The sequence below is a fragment of the Lissotriton vulgaris genome, chromosome 5 (assembly GCF_964263255.1).
Source record: "Lissotriton vulgaris chromosome 5, aLisVul1.2, whole genome shotgun sequence".
NCBI classification, from domain to species: Eukaryota; Metazoa; Chordata; class Amphibia; order Caudata; family Salamandridae; genus Lissotriton; species Lissotriton vulgaris.
In genome coordinates, this window is record NC_141693.1 from 287,167,757 (window position 1) to 287,186,077 (window position 18,321).

An 18,321-nucleotide genomic window follows, 5' to 3' on the forward strand; every position below is an offset into this window, starting at 1 on the left:
CTATACTTCATTTTGGTAAATTTTGGGCACTTCTCTCCCTCTGTAAAGGATGTTCACTAATGTTTCACCACCACCATTCAGTCTGGAAAGATATGTACCAATTTATTTTCGACTGTGAAGATGCCCTTTTCTCTGTCTTTGTGCATGATTATTCCTCTGTCTTCTAGTATCCATGCAACTACCAGTCAAGGTGGGTTGCCAGAGGTAGGTTGTTTCACTGGTACTCTATGTGCCCTGTTTGAATCATAGACTTTAGTCAAGCCCTGAGGAGCGACCTCAATCTTTTTTTTTTGTTGAAATTTTTGAAAACCTTTATTGTGCAAATAGTAGCATACAAATACGGGCCTACAACCAATCAGGCCGGCCACGAAACATACTGAAAGGCACGGAGATCATTAAGGAGGTTTCACGGCAGTCACCTAGTATATTGCAAACAAGTAGTTCAGTCGTAAAGGAGCTGAGCGTGACCGGCAAGTGCAGGATCAAAAAGGTTAATTTTATAGTAGAAATTATAACAGGATCAATTGCAGTTTAGTCATCCGAGTGCTCATAGCAGGCCACGAATCAAGCAGCAAAACATTAAGGCATCAGTAAAAACGGTTATCAGCAATAATCTATAGCAAACAGGATAAAGATGCCCATATTTCCAATCAATACCTCAGAGCCCACCACGTGCACATAGACCACCAAATTATTGTTCATTATACATGACTGAGGAATCAGAACGGCAAAAGGAGTTACAGTCATTCTCTACACTGACCCAGGAGATAAGGAAAAGGGGGAACACTAAAAAAGGAAGAGAAGAAGGAACGCCGTGCTGCTGTACGCGCCCCCACAGCGATAGGGGCAAGCAAAGTAACTAGGGACCACGTTATTGGGGGTGGGGCGTTCAAGTCAGGATAACGGTATAAGCAATACCATATAAAGTAAGAATACCTTACCCCCTCCCCACAAGCAATCGCACCGTGGGAAACACGCACAGCCACGGCGTCCTAAGAAAAGGACACAAAAGAGCCGTAGAAACAAAGGAACGGTCAGAAAAAGACCCCAACCCACCCACCCCACCCTGCACCCCTGCAGAAGGCTACGGCCTACCCCCCCAGCAGCGTGCCTGTCGCCCTAAATAGGAGACCCGAAATATAGGGAAAGTTAGAGAGAGAGAAAAAGAGATAAAAAGGACAAAAAGGAGAGAGAACCAGGGGAGAGGAAAGCCATCGGTCGAGCAATTCGGCCCCTACCCCCGCCATTACACACATCAAGGCAGCACCAAAACGAAATCAACATAGTCTTGGGTTATCATCAATCTTCGAAGGAATCGTCCATAGTATCATGGTTGAGGGCACTCCTCGTCTCCATCCACCAACCATTAGCCCTCCGGGTCCAAAACCGGCTCACCCCTGTCCTTTCCTGGCCATCGCTACCGCGCGTGGTAGAGTAGTGGGCAGCAAACAAAACAAAGTGGAGAGGCCGTATGATCGAAGCAGGACAGACCATGGGAGCAAACCAGAGGACTCCAGCAACCAGCAGCCAAGCAAGAACTCTTTGCGGCAGTCTAGACGTTTCAGCAATGACAACGGGAACAACAAACAGTGTGGGTACAGTCTCACCTCCCAGGAAAGTAGAGTCGTCCCCGCAGGATAGCACTGAGTTCTCGCCGAGGCAGTTCGAATCGGCAATCTGCGTTGTTCCCCGATTAATCGAGCAGGAACGGGCCCCGACACGGTGCCCGAGCCCGCACCTGCCACAGTCCGGGCGACCCCGGGGTCCGGGGCCGCCGGTGTATATTCTTGCTGATGCACAGTGACAGCACTCCTCACGGCAACAGATGGGGACAAAACAGCACTCACTCTGAGTCGAGCCGCGTCCATGAGGGACGGCCAGACAGCAATGGCGGCCGTCCCTCTCTCCGGCACACAGGCGTCGGGGGCCAAGGTCGCATGCAGAGTCTTTAAGGCGTCAAGAACATCACCAAGCGTGGGCTCCCGCTCACACGACCAGACCCCCGTACACTTCAGCGGTACAGAGTCGCCACCCTGGTTCAGCCTGTGACTCAGGGCACAGGCCGCCATCTTGTGGGTCCAGTCGCGTCTTCGTGCACCTCAACTGCTGGAGCGGGCTCTTAAGCAAGGCCACCGCGGGAGCCCCCTCGAGCCTCAGGAGTGGCAATCTTGGTGCAGAAAGGAGAGCCGCCAAAAGGGGGACCGCCAGCGCCACCGCCCCACGGGCGCCTCACGCCGACTCCGGGCGCAAAGCTTCAAGATGGCCGGACAAGGTAACAAAGGGGGGAGCCTACTACACGGTCTTCCCCCATCCACGGCGTGCCGCACCTCACCACGGGTCCCTCCGGCCGCTGGACCGGGCCCGATCCGTTGCCATCGGCATAACCGCACCATGGCCTCTCCCGGCCGACCTCTCCTCTCCACCAGAGGCCGCCGTCGACACCATCTTGCCGGCTGACCTCCACAAGCTAGTCCCCGGTCTCTGCGCTGCGAAGGCCTCAGGTCAAGCAGTGGTGTAACTTCGGATCCGCTGCTCGCAGGAGCCCCCGGGACAGATGGTGAGTACAAGCTTTCCTTCGTCTTTCCGAGTATGTCGTCTCGGAGCAGGATGCATATCAGGATATATGTGTTAGGCAGGAAGGCTCACGGAGCCGAGCTACATTGCGGCCATCACGGTCGCGAGCTTGGCTCCTCCCCCCAGCTACCTCAATCTTGAGCCATCTTTCAAGGCATCCCAGCATGTTTTTAGCTGGCACAGCTGGGTTGTGATGTGAGGATAGAGCCTGGAAAACGCAGGTCAAGTCAACAACAAGGATGAACTGTGATAGATTTTGGATCCAACCACAGCCCCTCTCTATTGGCTCCATAAACAACTTTGAGTTTTCGGTTATCAGCTCCACCAACCTCAATACACACTTCACTTTAAAAAAAACAAAAAAACATTTAAAACGGATATTCTTGGAAAACAATATTTAAAGTACAACTTTCACACTGCATGCATATCCCTTGAAGTCCCTTAATTCGGCCTATAAAACTAATAGGTAAAATAAAAATGTTCATTTAAAGTGACATCTGGGGATAACACGCATTAGACATAGACGTTGTCAAATGCATCTTTTCAGGGACCGTGCAAACAGTGGGCGTGTTGTCCTCTTGAAGTTGTTATGGCCTCACAAATCCGTGTAAGTCTCCAAAGCAGAAAGGGAAGTGACAGTGCTGGGGTCAGATATTGTACAATACATGGAAGCAGCTGTGAATTGTGAACTCTGGGTGTGTAAGAGCACGAGGATCAAAAAAATGCACACTGAAAGTTCTCTTCCTACTGTAAACGAGAAACCATTACTCTTTAGACTTTTTATTGAAAACATGAAAAGAAAACTAAACCGATGCAGATAAACAAAATGAAACTGAAGATGTGATTGCATCCGACACTGCTCTTTAATTTATGAAATTACAAATTACCTGACCTTGCCCAAGTCTTCAAATATTTAACTTGCAGATATTTGACAACCTAGGGGGGCTGATGAAACTCAGAAAATACGCCTCTGTCCCCACACAGCCATGTCTTCATTGCACTGGTTCCTAGTTCAAGAGTGCATTCACTTCAAGGCACTCGGTCTCGTGCACAAAAACCATTTCAGTCTGACATCCTCTCCCTTTCCAAATGCTTCAAGCACTACCTCCGAGGTCATGAACTAAAATCCATTTTTTGTAAGGGCTGCACGTGCCGGACCATAGCTGCCCTGTAACTTGATAACTCTATCAGCGATTAAGCCAGTGGCAGAAAAGATAACAGGACAATGGGCATTTTCACAATGGACCCCAGGGGAGGGGGGGGTGGGGGGCGTGACTTGTGTTGATTTATCCACATTGTGTATGGTTTTTCCCACTCTTCGGGTACACGGGCTAGGCCTTGGGTGTAAATGTGTTTCCACGGTGGCAAAGGAGATGCAGCACCCCAGATTTCATTGGGATACACTGAAAGTGTCGTGTGCTCTCGATGCACGCCTTATATGCTTACCTTACTGCCTGGTCAGACCTTCCAGAAGAACCACTGGATTAAAAAAAAAAAGGATTTTAGGTGCATGGACACAGCTTACAGTGAAACCTAATGCCAATCTAAAGGCTCTTTCTCTAGTTTTGTCGAAAACGGTTAATGACAGAAGAACGATCCCAGAAAGCTGTTCTCCATTCCGTAATCCACAGCACTAAATTGCAATAACCCTAAATGGCAGACAAGTCTAGCAAATCTGACGGCATGCCCTTTGATACCATTCTGAGTGCCTGTGGGCTCTGATTACGTCGAGTTTAGCTCTTTCAAATAATTACAATGATTCTTAACTTCCTAGCCTCTAATTGTAACCAACAGATGGCAGTAGTGCTCTATAAGCAGTATTAATACAAAAGTTTTCAATAGCACAGAATATATATACTCGGAGGTTACAGATGTAAAACTCGAAAACTCTGCTATTGATCAACTCCCCAGGTTTCCAATATGCTTATTCACCACTGTCTGTGGGCCCGGTTTCCTGCCCTTTGAGTTATGACTGTTTTATGCTAGCAAATAGACATGGTTAATCCTAGCTATGCCATGCTTGTAAACATATATACAGCAAACAATATCCCAACTGGTATTATTTTTGGACAAGTATAAAGGATATCTATACAGCATTATCCATCAAAGAACAAGGAAACTCAATTTGATTTTCATATGTGCTCAAGGCATCATTTTATCAACATTTTTAGGCAGGATAGGACAATTATAGTTAAAGTTAATATCAGCACTGTAATTAATAAATAACAAGTGACAGCCCAAAGATGTACAAGGTGCACAGGTGCAAAAAGTGGGTGGCACTACGGCGACACAAGTGACAGTGGAAGCAGCGTGAACAGCGCATGGTGTGTAGTGAAAGAATTATATAGTGATTAAAAACAAAGTGGTTTTTCAAACAGTTCAATTTTGTTTTACAATTTGGCAATTTTTTCAAGAACCACTAAGTAAGGGGCGCCTAATATCTTGCTGGAATGTCGACGGCGTTTCGATCCATATGAGTAAGGATCATCATCAGGACTGGGGGGCTGTAAACAGTGCGTAGGAAAACGAATTGGAAGCAAAGCTTGGGTACGCGATAAGAGAAATCTCGAGGGACGTCTCGAACCTGGGTGGCTATCGTGCCCGGAATCTCATCCAAGTGCCTGGGAACAAGAGTTGAGGTCAAGGATGTCCGTAGCCGTTTGGTCTGATCAGGGTTGAGAGTAAATCTCAGGATAGGAGAAGACACCAGTCAAGTGTTGGAAAGCTGTCCGGGAGTGGCTGGAGTGATCGGTTCCCCGATCGGTGTTGCGGGGTGTTGTCCCCTCCCTACCCCACTACTGCTTCCCGGGAGCAGCTGCCCCTGACAGAATTAACAAACATGCCAACATTTTAGAAGAAGAAGGTGTGAGATTAACGGTGCTAAACAACTGGAAAGATTCAATTAAAGCAACCTTCCAAGGTTGACTAAACTGGATTACGTACATCAGGGGAGCGGACAGCTTTGCGATGCAGTACTCTCCGTGGAAGGCGTCTTCCAGGGGTTTGTGGGAATCTCCACACAGGTCCCTTGTCCCGCTCAAACCCCCATGATTCAGACGGGACCAAAGCTTCCAGCTCTGAAAGAACTTCGGAACAGAGCTCAAGCCCACAGGAACTTAGACAACCGCGATTCAACCCTGAACTCTGTGCCGCGAAATGTCATGTGCTTAGCTAGGGCCTAGCTGGTGTACAATACACCTCCACACTGGACTTTCCTGTCACTCTCTTCTCTTCCCTCTGACTGCACTATCCTTTCCGCCTTTCATCGTCCTCTAAGTAACAACCATACCGTAACAAGAAATGAATATGATTGTATACAATTTATAAAATCCTAATAAAAACCAATATAAAAAAAATGAATCAGAAAAAATTATTCCCCTATTTACTTCTAGTGAAGCAGAGGAAATTTCAGGCGGTAGACAGCCAAAAGAAAGCCATTTTTGGCTTAAAAAATCGGGAGTCTGCCGCCTGAATCGGATGTATTGGCATGCATGCATGAATCCTGGGCACCAGTATATTCTTTGATTCCTTTGTCATCGCTTCATCTTGACTTGTTCGTTAGGCAATGCATTGAGAAATTTGTTTTTTTTGTTGTTAGAAAGTCGCTTGTGCTCCATCTGTATATTGTAACAGAGACACCACGTTGTAAACAAACAAAATGGCACAAACATGTTATTGCCCAAATGTTCCTATGGACATGCTGCGTGCCGACGTGTAATATCACTGCAGGTCTCAATGCATTGCCTAACGAACAAGTCAAGATGAAGCGATGACAAAGGAATCAAAGAATATACTGGTGCCCAGGATTCATGCATGCATGCCAATACATCCGATTCAGGCGGCAGACTCCCGATTTTTTAAGCCAAAAATGGCTTTCTTTTGGCTGTCTACCGCCTGAAATTTCCTCTGCTTCACTAGAAGTAAATAGGGGAATAATTGTTTCTGATTCATTTTTTTTATATTGGTTTTTATTAGGATTTTATAAATTGTATACAATCATATTCATTTCTTGTTACGGTATGGTTGTTACTTAGAGGACGATGAAAGGCGGAAAGGATAGTGCAGTCAGAGGGAAGAGAAGAGAGTGACAGGAAAGTCCAGTGTGGAGGTGTATTGTACACCAGCTAGGCCCTAGCTAAGCACATGACATTTCGCGGCACAGAGTTCAGGGTTGAATCGCGGTTGTCTAAGTTCCTGTGGGCTTGAGCTCTGTTCCGAAGTTCTTTCAGAGCTGGAAGCTTTGGTCCCGTCTGAATCATGGGGGTTTGAGCGGGACAAGGGACCTGTCTAGAGATTCCCACAAACCCCTGGAAGACGCCTTCCACGGAGAGTACTGCATCGCAAAGCTGTCCGCTCCCCTGATGTACATATGTGCTCAAGGCATCATTTTATCAACATTTTTACGCAGGATAGGACAATTATAGTTACAGTTAATATCAGCACTGTAATTAATAAATAACAAGAGACAGCCCAAAGATGTACAAGGTGCACAAGTGCAAAAAGTGGGTGACACTACCGCGACACAAGTGACAGTGGAAGCAGCGTGAACGGCGCAAGGTGTGTAGTGAAAGAATTATATAGTGATTAAAAACAAAGTGGTTTTCAAACAGTTCAATTTTGTTTTACAATTTGGCAATTTTTTCAAGAACCACTAAGTAAGGGGCGCCTAATATCTTGCTGGAATGTCGACGGCGTTTCGATCCATATGAGTAAGGATCATCATCAGGACTGGGGGGCTGTAAACAGTGCGTAGGAAAACGAATTGGAAGCAAAGCTTGGGTACGCGATAAGAGAAATCTCGAGGGACGTCTCGAACCTGGGTGGCTATCGTGCCCGGAATCTCATCCAAGTGCCTGGGAACAAGAGTTGAGGTCAAGGATGTCCGTAGCCGTTTGGTCTGATCAGGGTTGAGAGTAAATCTCAGGATAGGAGAAGACACCAGTCAAGTGTTGGAAAGCTGTCCGGGAGTGGCTGGAGTGATCGGTTCCCCGATTGGTGTTGCGGGGTGTTGTCCCCTCCCTACCCCACTACTGCTTCCCGGGAGCAGCTGCCCCTGACAGAATTAACAAACATGCCAACATTTTAGAAGAAGAAGGTGTGAGATTAATGGTGCTAAACAACTGGAAAGATTCAATTAAAGCAACCTTCCAAGGTTGACTAAACTGGATTACGTATATCAGGGGAGCGGACAGCTTTGCGATGCAGTACTCTCCGCGGAAGGCGTCTTCCAGGGGTTTGTGGGAATCTCTAGACAGGTCCCTTGTCCCGCTCAAACCCCCATGATTCAGACGGGACCAAAGCTTCCAGCTCTGAAAGAACTTCGGAACAGAGCTCAAGCCCACAGGAACTTAGACAACCGCGATTCAACCCTGAACTCTGTGCCGCGAAATGTCATGTGCTTAGCTAGGGCCTAGCTGGTGTACAATACACCTCCACACTGGACTTTCCTGTCACTCTCTTCTCTTCCCTCTGACTGCACTATCCTTTCCGCCTTTCATCGTCCTCTAAGTAACAACCATACCGTAACAAGAAATGAATATGATTGTATACAATTTATAAAATCCTAATAAAAACCAATATAAAAAAAATGAATCAGAAAAAATTATTCCCCTATTTACTTCTAGTGAAGCAGAGGAAATTTCAGGCGGTAGACAGCCAAAAGAAAGCCATTTTTGGCTTAAAAAATCGGGAGTCTGCCGCCTGAATCGGATGTATTGGCATGCATGCATGAATCCTGGGCACCAGTATATTCTTTGATTCCTTTGTCATCGCTTCATCTTGACTTGTTCGTTAGGCAATGCATTGAGACCTGCAGTGATATTACACGTCGGCACGCAGCATGTCCATAGGAACATTTGGGCAATAACATGTTTGTGCCATTTTGTTTGTTTACAACGTGGTGTCTCTGTTACAATATACAGATGGAGCACAAGCGACTTTCTAACAAAAAAAAACAAATTTCGCTGAAATCCGATTGCTGCATGTACAGAACATTGTTAGTGATAAGCAATAGATTGATTTATATATTTTTTTGATACATTTTATTCGATTTTGACAAAGGAAATACAAATAAATCAAAACATCATGAACAAATACAAATCTCATGTACAGTCTCATTCCTCCCCCCACCCGTTGCCCACCGCAATTCAAACCTTATTAAAAGCCATAGAATCCAAAGTTGATGGCAACCCATAGTGCTCCCACCATTTACCCTAAATTTTAGAGAATTTCTTCAGACAATATAGATCTTTTCCTCCAGCTTAGCACACCAGTCCATGTCAGCACGCCATTACTTTAACTTCGGGGGTCTGGTTGCTTTCAGGATTGTGCTGTCTCTGTTGGCTGCCAGGGCTGCCAATCCTACCAGAGCGCTATCTCCCCGAGACTCCCCCAAATCATCCATTATACACAACAGTGCCACTTTCGGAGTCAGTTGGATTGAGGTGTCCAGGATCGCCAGAGGGCGGTGTTATTCCCTTTGTTTAACATTCACGAGGCACGTTACTTGAGATTACTTTTTGGAGAGGCATTTATTTGGTTAATCCCGCAGAGAGCCTAGGACATTTATGTCCATTTTTTAAACAATTGCATTTGAATGTTTGGTGGCCATGTGTGGAGAGGCAAGGTGAGGAATTTGCTGATAAATGTGTAGTTTGTTTACTGTCCAATAAGCATTGGAAGAAAGGTCAGGATACTCCTTTATTGGCTGTACTGACAGTGTTTGGGACAAAATGACATCAGATTTTGCTGGGCCAATTGTTGCACTAAATTTTGTATGGGCGTGGGGGTGCACACCTTTAGCAAATTGATCTGCATTTGTTTAACACAAAAGTAACCTAAAGAGTCTAATGGTAATTCACGGCTGCACGTCCTATCAACACACGCCAACTAAACTGGTAATCCTAACAGGTACGCAAACCTGAATGCTGTGAGCACTGTCCACTTTGAACGAAAAAGTCCTAAACTGAACCATACATAATATAATCAGCACTTAACATAATGTATACTTTTCTTTGAGGTTTATTTCTCTGTACATAATGTAATTATATTGCATTACATAGGGTACCGAGCGTAAACTCCTATACATAGATTTGCTTTACAAAAAACATATCCAATCCAATGTAAAGTTTCACGGCAGCTCAAAAAACATGAACATTAAGAAAACAAACTTCGATGCTATGCATAGAAAGTTGCTTGTATTATTCAAACCGTGCCCGATGCATTTCGGGACTGCAAGGTCCCTTCCTCAGGGGCATGTCTTAACAACTAGTCAAATAGAGAATGCGAGATGTCTATGTAAATACGAAATGCAGATGACAGAAATCCGCTTCGTGATACGAAGTCAAACGGAATGAAAAGGTGGGCCCTCGGCCGCCCCGCCCGCATGGCGGTGCAGCGATCCCCTCTCCCCTTGCCTCCCGGTGGTGGGGGGCGTGATCTCCCGGCATCCAATGGTTACGCGGGAGGTGTGCGCCACACCACCGGTTGGCCGGCGCCCGATCCCAGACCCGGAAGGCGTGGTACAGACTTCTGGGTCAGAGAGGCGGGCGGCGAGGGGCGGGGGGAGGGGGCGGCCCGCCCTCTCCCCGCGTCCCCGGGAATAAAGGAGGGGGGAGCGCTCAGGTGGCCCTTCTTGTCGCCTGACGCTCCCCCACACTGGTCCTGCCCCGTGCCTCCTAATTTTCTGTTCTTATCTTTCAGGTCAAGGATTGCCGCTGGAGTGTGTGTGAGCATGACATTAGAAGCAGACAGTCGGAGCGTGGATCGTACATGCCGGAGCGTTCCTTTGGTTTTCCGGTGTACAGTGGATGTGTGGAGTAGAACACGCAGGCCGTCAACGGTAAGAGGAGAGCGGGGGGCTCGCATTTCATTGCTTCGTGTGGCCGCCAGGTGGGCCTACGTTAGAGTTTGGCCACCCCTAACAATCGGAATAGCCGGTGTGTTGCGGTCGCAGTTGCGTGGTGCCCATAGCCCCCTGCGTATCCTCCGTCTGGTGAAGGTACAAGGTGCACGGGTTTGCGAATCAGAGCAGTAAGAGTGTCGGACAGTAGACAGCAAAATGCCGGGAGCTAAGGGGGCTAAGGGGACGAAAATGGAGATGATGTTGCAAGCCTTGATGCGTAGAATGAATGCCATTGATAAGAGACTGGGTAAGGTTGATAGCCTAGAGGCTTGCGTGATGGAGAGGATTGATGATATTGCAGGCCCAAACGGCAGATTACCGCGCCTTTGCCCGATGGGGAGCAAGACCAAGAGATCGAGGCGCAGTGCACCCGCTCCTGCCCCTATGGCTGTTTCCACTACCCCCGAGCTGGTAGTCCCGGCTCCCGTGGCACCGGCTCCTGCCTTGCCATCAGGGGTCCCTCCTGTCGGGCCGGCCCCGCCTGCCCCCGTTTGGCCGCTTCCATTGCCTCCCGTGCTGGCACTCATAGGGCCCCCCCCGCCGGTGGTGCCGGCAGCAGTGCCGGATTCTGAAGCTCCGATCCCGCCCGAGCTAACTGCCCAGATAGCGGCTATACTTCCTTGGCTACAAAAGGGGGGTATGATGCCCTCAACGCTGGATCATACCGCTGAGGCGGCCAAGATGGTACAAAAGATTAGGGCAGCAACAGTTGCGAGTGAGGCTGCGGGCTCCTCCTCTTCTTCTGCAGGTATAAATCCCGCCCAACCAAATGGAAGCGACGGTGGACCGGCTCCAGTGTCCGGTAATGGTAAGGAGGTGGCTTTGCCTCTCTTGGGGGACGGTTCGATTTAGCGCAACATGTTTCTCGGGCGGTGAAAGAAATGATTTGGGCGGGAAAGTATATTTATATTTTCTCTCTGTTATTGGACAATAGGGAAATGGAGAATGCCAAAATACTTAAAGAATGGATGCACCCCAGTGAATGGAGAGTACAGTGTGCTAAGTTTAGGGTGGAGGAAACTCTGGTTAATTGGATCAGGGCCTTCTCCATCCTTACGGCTATCACTGTTGAACGCCCTCCTAATGTACTGGCAGCGATGGCTTGCTACCAGAGCAGGATTGTAGGGTGGAGCGAGCAGTACCCTGGGGAGGCATGGAAGGAATATGATGTAAATTTCAGGAAATCTAAGGAATTTGACTTGTCATTGACATGGGACAAGGTTGACTCGCTGTCATGGCATAAGCAGTTCTCGGGGAACACGGCCCCCGCCCAGCCCACTAGTGTAGCCAATGTGTTCCTCGCAAAACCCCCAGCAGCCCTTTCGGGCAGCACAGGGGAATGAGTTCCCAGGGAAGAATTGGGGGGGGCGGCGGGGAAAGGAAGGGTGTGTGTTGGGACTTTAATAAGCGCTCCTGTACTAGGCCGGCCGGCACATGTAGATTCAGACATGCCTGTGCAATTTGCGGTCACACCTCCCATCCGAAACAACATGCAGATCGAGAAATGGCAATCAAAGTCAGAGAGGAGGGAAGAAACCAGAATAGTGTAGAAGGCACGGTTGGCTCCTCTCCCATTGACGTCCTGGCAATGATCCCATGGTTGAAGAGATACCCAGACCACGCAGCGGCTGCTCTACTACAGGAAGGTTTCTCCCAAGGTTTCCAGATCCCAGCAGGGGGATACACAGGCAGCGCGCATTGTAAGAATCAGTTATCGGTACAGCATAACCCTGCAGTAGGGATTGCTAAGATTGAAAAGGAGCTGTCCATGGGCAGGATAGCTGGGCCATTCCTGGAAGTGCCAGTGCCCGACTTTGTGTGTTCACCATTGGGTGTAGTCCCCAAGAAAGAAAAGGGCGAGTTTAGACTGATTCACAACTTATCGGCACCAAGAGTGGCATCCCTGAATGATGCTATAGATGAGGGTATTTGCAGTGTGAAGTACACTTTGTTTGACCAAGCAGTGGAGCTATTGCAGGGGTTGGGGCGGGCACACTAATGGCTAAATTGGACATTGAATCACCCTTTCGTCTATTACCGGTGCATTCTTTGGACCACCACCTCCTTGGTTTCGCCTTTGAAGGCAAATTTTACATGGATAAATGCATGCCTATGGGTTGTTCGATTTCATGTGCATACTTTGAGACTTTTAGCTCTTTTTTAGAGTGGGTCATGAGACAGTCCACGGGCCACAAACAGTTCATGCATTATTTGGACGACTTCCTTTTCCTGGGAGCGGTGGGGACTCGGGAATGTGCCTGGGCATTGCAGGAATTTTGCGTGCTCATGCGGGCTTTCGGGGTTCCGCTAGCGCCTGGGAAGACGGTTGGCCCGTCCACCTGTTTGGAATTCCTGGATATCGACATTGACTCATTGGAAGGGTGCTTCAGGTTACCCAAAGACAAAGTGTTTAAGTTTAAGGCGGCCCTGTGCCAGTGCCTACTCAAAGACAAGGTTACCTTACTGCAGCTACAGGAGACGGTGGGTCAACTGAACTTTGCATTGCGGGTCATCCCAATGGCACGCCCCTTCTCTCGGTCGATTGACCAAGCCATGAAGGGATTGAGAGAGAAACATCACCGCACTAGGTTGTCATCCGAGGTTCGCCAGGATATGCGGATATGGACGGCATTCCTGGAGGACTTTAATGGCAGGATAGTGTGACCCGGCCCTCCCACGACATCAGCAGAGTTGGGTTTATGGACAGACGCTGCTGGTAGCATGGGCTTTGGCGCCATCCTGGGGACCAAGTGGGTCGCCCAGAGATGGCCTGAGGAGTGGGGGTCGTGGGGTTTGACCACCAACATCGGATTCCTGGAACTATTCCCGATATGGGTAGCATTGATGGTTTGGCCGCAGCACCTTAGCAATCAGTCAGCGGTGTTCTGGTTGGATAACATGAGCGTGGTAGAATGCATTAACCAACAAGCGACACAGTGTCCATTCATACTGCGCTTGGTAAAGGAGATTGTGCTACAATGTTTGAAATGGAATGTGATTTTCAGAGACAAACATATGCCAGGCGTTGTCAATAATGCAGCTGACGCCCTTTCTCGCTTTAAAATGCAGGTATTCAGGGAGCAGCTTCCAGCAGCAGACCCCTCGCCAGCACCTTTTCCGGTTGCTCTCTGGCGGATTGGTGCCCCAGACTACCGCACCTCGTGGCATCTAGCTTAGCCCCCAGGACCCAGACAGCATACGAAGGGGCATTCTTGTCTTACTGTACTTTCTTGGGGCACAAGTGGGAGGCTAGCTGGGCGCAGGACAGTTTTGCTGCATACCTAGAGTTGATGCACAGGGAAGGGCGCTCAGTGGCAGCTTCAAATAGGCACAGGGCGGCAGTTTCCTTCTTCGCACAAGCCAAGGGCATCAGGGACCCTACGAACACGTTTGTAGTGCGCAAGGCGTTGAGAGGCTGGCGTCGCATACAGGGACACTCGACAGATGCGAGAAAGCCGATTGGGCTGGTAAGGCTCACAGCCCTATTGTTGGCACTCCAGGGCGTCTGTAGCTCAACATGGGAGGTGCTGCTTTTCAAAGCTGCGTTCTCACTAGCGTTTTATGGAGCTCTAAGAATAGGCGAGCTGGTAGCAGCGTCAAAGGGTGACAAACTGGGCGGCCTTCAAGTGGCCTGTGTGGTGATCCAGGAAGATACAATGTGGGTGACAATTCATAGATTGAAAACCGACCAGGAGGGACGGGGAGACCATAGTGCTCCACCGGGGCTCGGACCAACCCTTGTTGCCCGGTCTCGGATGTAGAGGCTTGTATAAGGCAGCGAGAGGGTACGCTGGGGGGCACTATTGTGTCACACGGATGGTACGCCATTGACCAGGTATCAGTTTAGGAGAGTCCTGGAGCTGGCGGTCGCAAAAGCAGGCCTGGATCTTACGGACTTTGGTACCCATTCTTTCAGAATTGGGGCAGTAACTGAGGCAGTTGTAAGGGGACTCCCAGTCGAAAATGTTAAAAGGATTGGGAGATGGTCGTCTGAATGTTACAAACGTTATGTACATATTGACATGTTATAACATGGCGAGATGACTCATGCTTGGTATTTTCTGGTTTTGCAGTTTCTCGAACCTGTCACGAGGGGGAGGAACTCGCCGAATGTCGGCAAGAAACAACAGCATCGCAACACAAGCAACAAGAAGATCAACAGACATTGGTGACTTGTAAGTGTGAGCGGGAAATCCGTTACGTTCGCGGATTTTGCGGATTTTTGGGAAATCCGCAATCCGCGAATTTTGCGGATTTCCCGCAAAATCCGCAAAAAAAAATCCGCGAATGTAACGGGTTCAAACGTTGAACCCCCACTCATGCAACTATTTTACAATGGCGCCAGCAAGCTGCCAGCGCCGTTGTAAAATAGTTACAAAGTTAGCTTGCACAGGAATCACTAGATAAAACGAAGCAGGTGCTGCTTTATTTTATCTAAGTGCTTCCTGTGCAAGCTAACTTTGTAACTATTTTACAACGGCGCTGGCAGCTTGCTGGCGCCATTGTAAAATAGTTGCATGGCTGGGCACAGGTCTGCAGCTCACTCAAGGGACCCCTGCGCCCTTCGGGGCGATTGCATAGTAACACACACAATGTCGCTCGAACTAGTTGATGCTCAAATTCAGTGACTCATTCATTAGCCCAAAAACAATCGTGAGCGTCGTCGAGGCTGGACAGGTGTGCCTTCTTCCCAAATCTACTGTGGAAAATCAGCTGTGATGCTGGATAGGCTTTGCATCCTTGACTTTCACGAGCGCAATACCTGTGCTGTTCCTGTGACCAGGAGCTTCTTTCTCTTCATCTGCTGAACTGATCTTTCTCTGACCTTTTATTTACACAAGAGGCACATACCCTACTGGGCACATTGTGTTCGCACGGGTTTCTGCAAGTTCGCACGCGTTTTGTACAATTTCGCAATTTGCGAAATTGTACAAAACCCTCGCGAACTTGCAGAAACCTGTGCGAACATAAAAAAAAAAATCCGCAAATTCGCGGGGATTCGCGGATTTTGCGGATTGAGAGTTCGCAAATCCGCAAAATTCGCAAACGCGAGATTCGCAAAATTCGCCCATACTTAGTGACTTGGATTGTGGGCCACTCTTATGTGCGGCGCGCAAAAAAGTGTTTCTTTCAGGTGAAAGGAAGAGGAGGGCTGAGGAAAAGGGGTTCTCCATTTCCTTCTTTGGGAGGGGAGGCTTAGGCATCAGACAGTTCAAAGACTACTTTCTGGAACTAATCTCAGCAACCCTCCCCCCGTCAGTGGTGATACTTCACCTGGGGGAGAACGATTTGGCCAATCTAGGGAGGCGCATCCTGATGGAAGAAATCATCTCCACTGCGGGATCAACACACGGTTAGACAAATTATTTCGAGCCCCCGGTTGCAGACGATTCCTCACGGGTGTATTTGGGGAGAGCATTTCTACCTGCAGGACGGGGTGCACTTGACTGAGGCTGGGAATGTCCTGTGGTCGAATAACATATTAGCATGGCTAGAGGGATTTGCGAAGTGAATATGACCTTTCTTAGGAGTAGGAAGGGGGGAGGCCAGATCGTCGGGTAACAATGCTTGCCTGTGGCGGTAAGGTCATGACCGGTGAGCAGCTATTTTAAGGTCTGAGTGGGCGGCATCATCCTTTGGAGGTGTCCGCCCAGGGGGAGGAAGGGTCACTGGCACCTCCTAGAACTCCACTGGTTAAATGGAGTTCACAGGGTGGACCGAGTAATTAACGGGCTCGGCTGCATGGGTGGACCGAGTAATTAACGGGCTCGGCTGCATGGGTGGACCGTGTAATTAACGGGCTCGGCTGCACGGGTGGACCGGGTAATTAACGTGCCCGGCTGCGCATGCGCACCTGCGGTAAGGGCGCAGCTTGTAAGACCAGACACGTTAGATTTGGTTAGGAAACAAGCTGTATTAGAATCTTGTTAAGGTTAGCCGATCACATTTGTCGATATGATTGTATCTAATGTTCCTGAATATTTTTGCATACAAAATTGTATATTTTGTTTAACAATTTTATTATTTTGTATCTTAATAAATACGGCAGGGTCAATGTGTTCTGGGTTGATGTGGGTACACAGGGAGAGGGGCGGTAGCCGTCACTGACCATGTTAATAATCCATGCTGAACGAAGTGAGCAGGTCTGCAATAACCAGGTGGGTGAGCACCTGGTACCCGTGCTGCCCGCTCCTGCTACCGCCAACTGTTGCAGTGCCGCACAATATGTGGCGTTTAATAGTTTTGATAGATTCTTTTTACAAAATAGGTGTACTGTGATTTTATGGAATACATGAGTACTGAAGTAGTGATGGGACTTTTGTCTATGATTGGGAAAACCATCTAAAGAAATAGTAAGATAATTGTGTTCAGTTTGTCTCTAAGAAGATCGAAAGTTTTATTGGGCCTGAGCATAAGATTAAACATTATACAGTGTGTGTGTGTGTGTGTGTGTATATATATATATATATATATATATATGTTGATGTGGGTGTAGCAAAATAACCCTCGTAGCACAGCTAGTGTTTCCCCCTTCAGATTGATAAAAGGTAGAGAAGTTAAGACAAGCGTAGTACCTGCCCGACAGGACAAAAAGAAAATTGAAGAGAAAGATTTGTCTGGGGTTGATTACCATTCGTCAAGGGATGTTTTCAAGAGTTACAGTTACACAGAACAAGATGAAGTATTTTGACAGCAATCATGGTGTGAGGTCATACAAGAACGGGTTAGGCTCCTGGGTTAATGTTGAAAAATTTGAAGGCAAGAAAAAAGAAATCTGATTTTAATTACATGAGACCCCTTCAGATTTTAAGAACTGCCCATAATTCTATCGTGCTGGCTGATGGCAGGCAGTTGTCTATATCTCACTTGGTGTAACTGGATGCAGAAGGTTTGCCAAAACATGACCTCATTCCTCGACAGCAAGTCTTACAATTGTGTCCTGAATGTGTTTGCAGCAAGGGTAGCTCTGAGTACACTCAGGTAGCTACTGATGACTTCCCAGAGATGTCTGGAAATCCAACTATTTCAGAGCGATGCACTCCTCATGACAGTAATCTTGCGAGATCTTCCTTGGGAGGTCGGGATGAGAGGGTCCTTGACGTGTGTGCTGATACAAAGTATCTTGATGCGGGTATTGACATTAATGGGGCTATGAATAACTGTAATGTTAGTCAATCTTCTGGGGCCGGTCCCAATGTTTAGACACGTAGTAGTTGCATGAAGAGAAAGAAAGGTGTTCTCTATAGTAATTGCGTTTTAATTTACGTTTATTTGTGTTTTCGGATCTTTGCTTAGGAAGAGGAGTTGTGTCTTTTTAATTCCTTGTGAACTTTGATATTAAAATCTCAGTGTTTTGTAAGTTTCATTTATAGATAGTTGTCTCGAGATTAGCTGTTTGTTTACTTCTGCCATTTTAATTCGAGACCTCGAGCTGCACTGCTGTTGAGGGTTACATAGGTCCTTACTGGATGCATGCGGACGCGCTCTCATGCTCCCTAATAAATCTTTATATCTTCTTACCAACAAATCTGCCACAACGTCTTGTGAATACGAGCTCGGAGTTCACTACACATACCTTCTTTGACATCTGCATAGTGTATTAGCGAAAGTAAAGGCATGCACGACTACTCAGACAAAAAACACGATCTCGTACGCTTAAACTACATAAGGAGAATGCAAATTCTAAAGAAATCGTAAAAAACAAAAGAAAAATACATATGCACATCAATTAGAACCAGAAAAGGAGAACCTAAATAAAACAGTCAAATAAAAATTCAAACTCAGTAGTCTTGCTAACAAAAAACATGAAAATGAAGACTGTTCTTACACAATCTAAAAAAAGA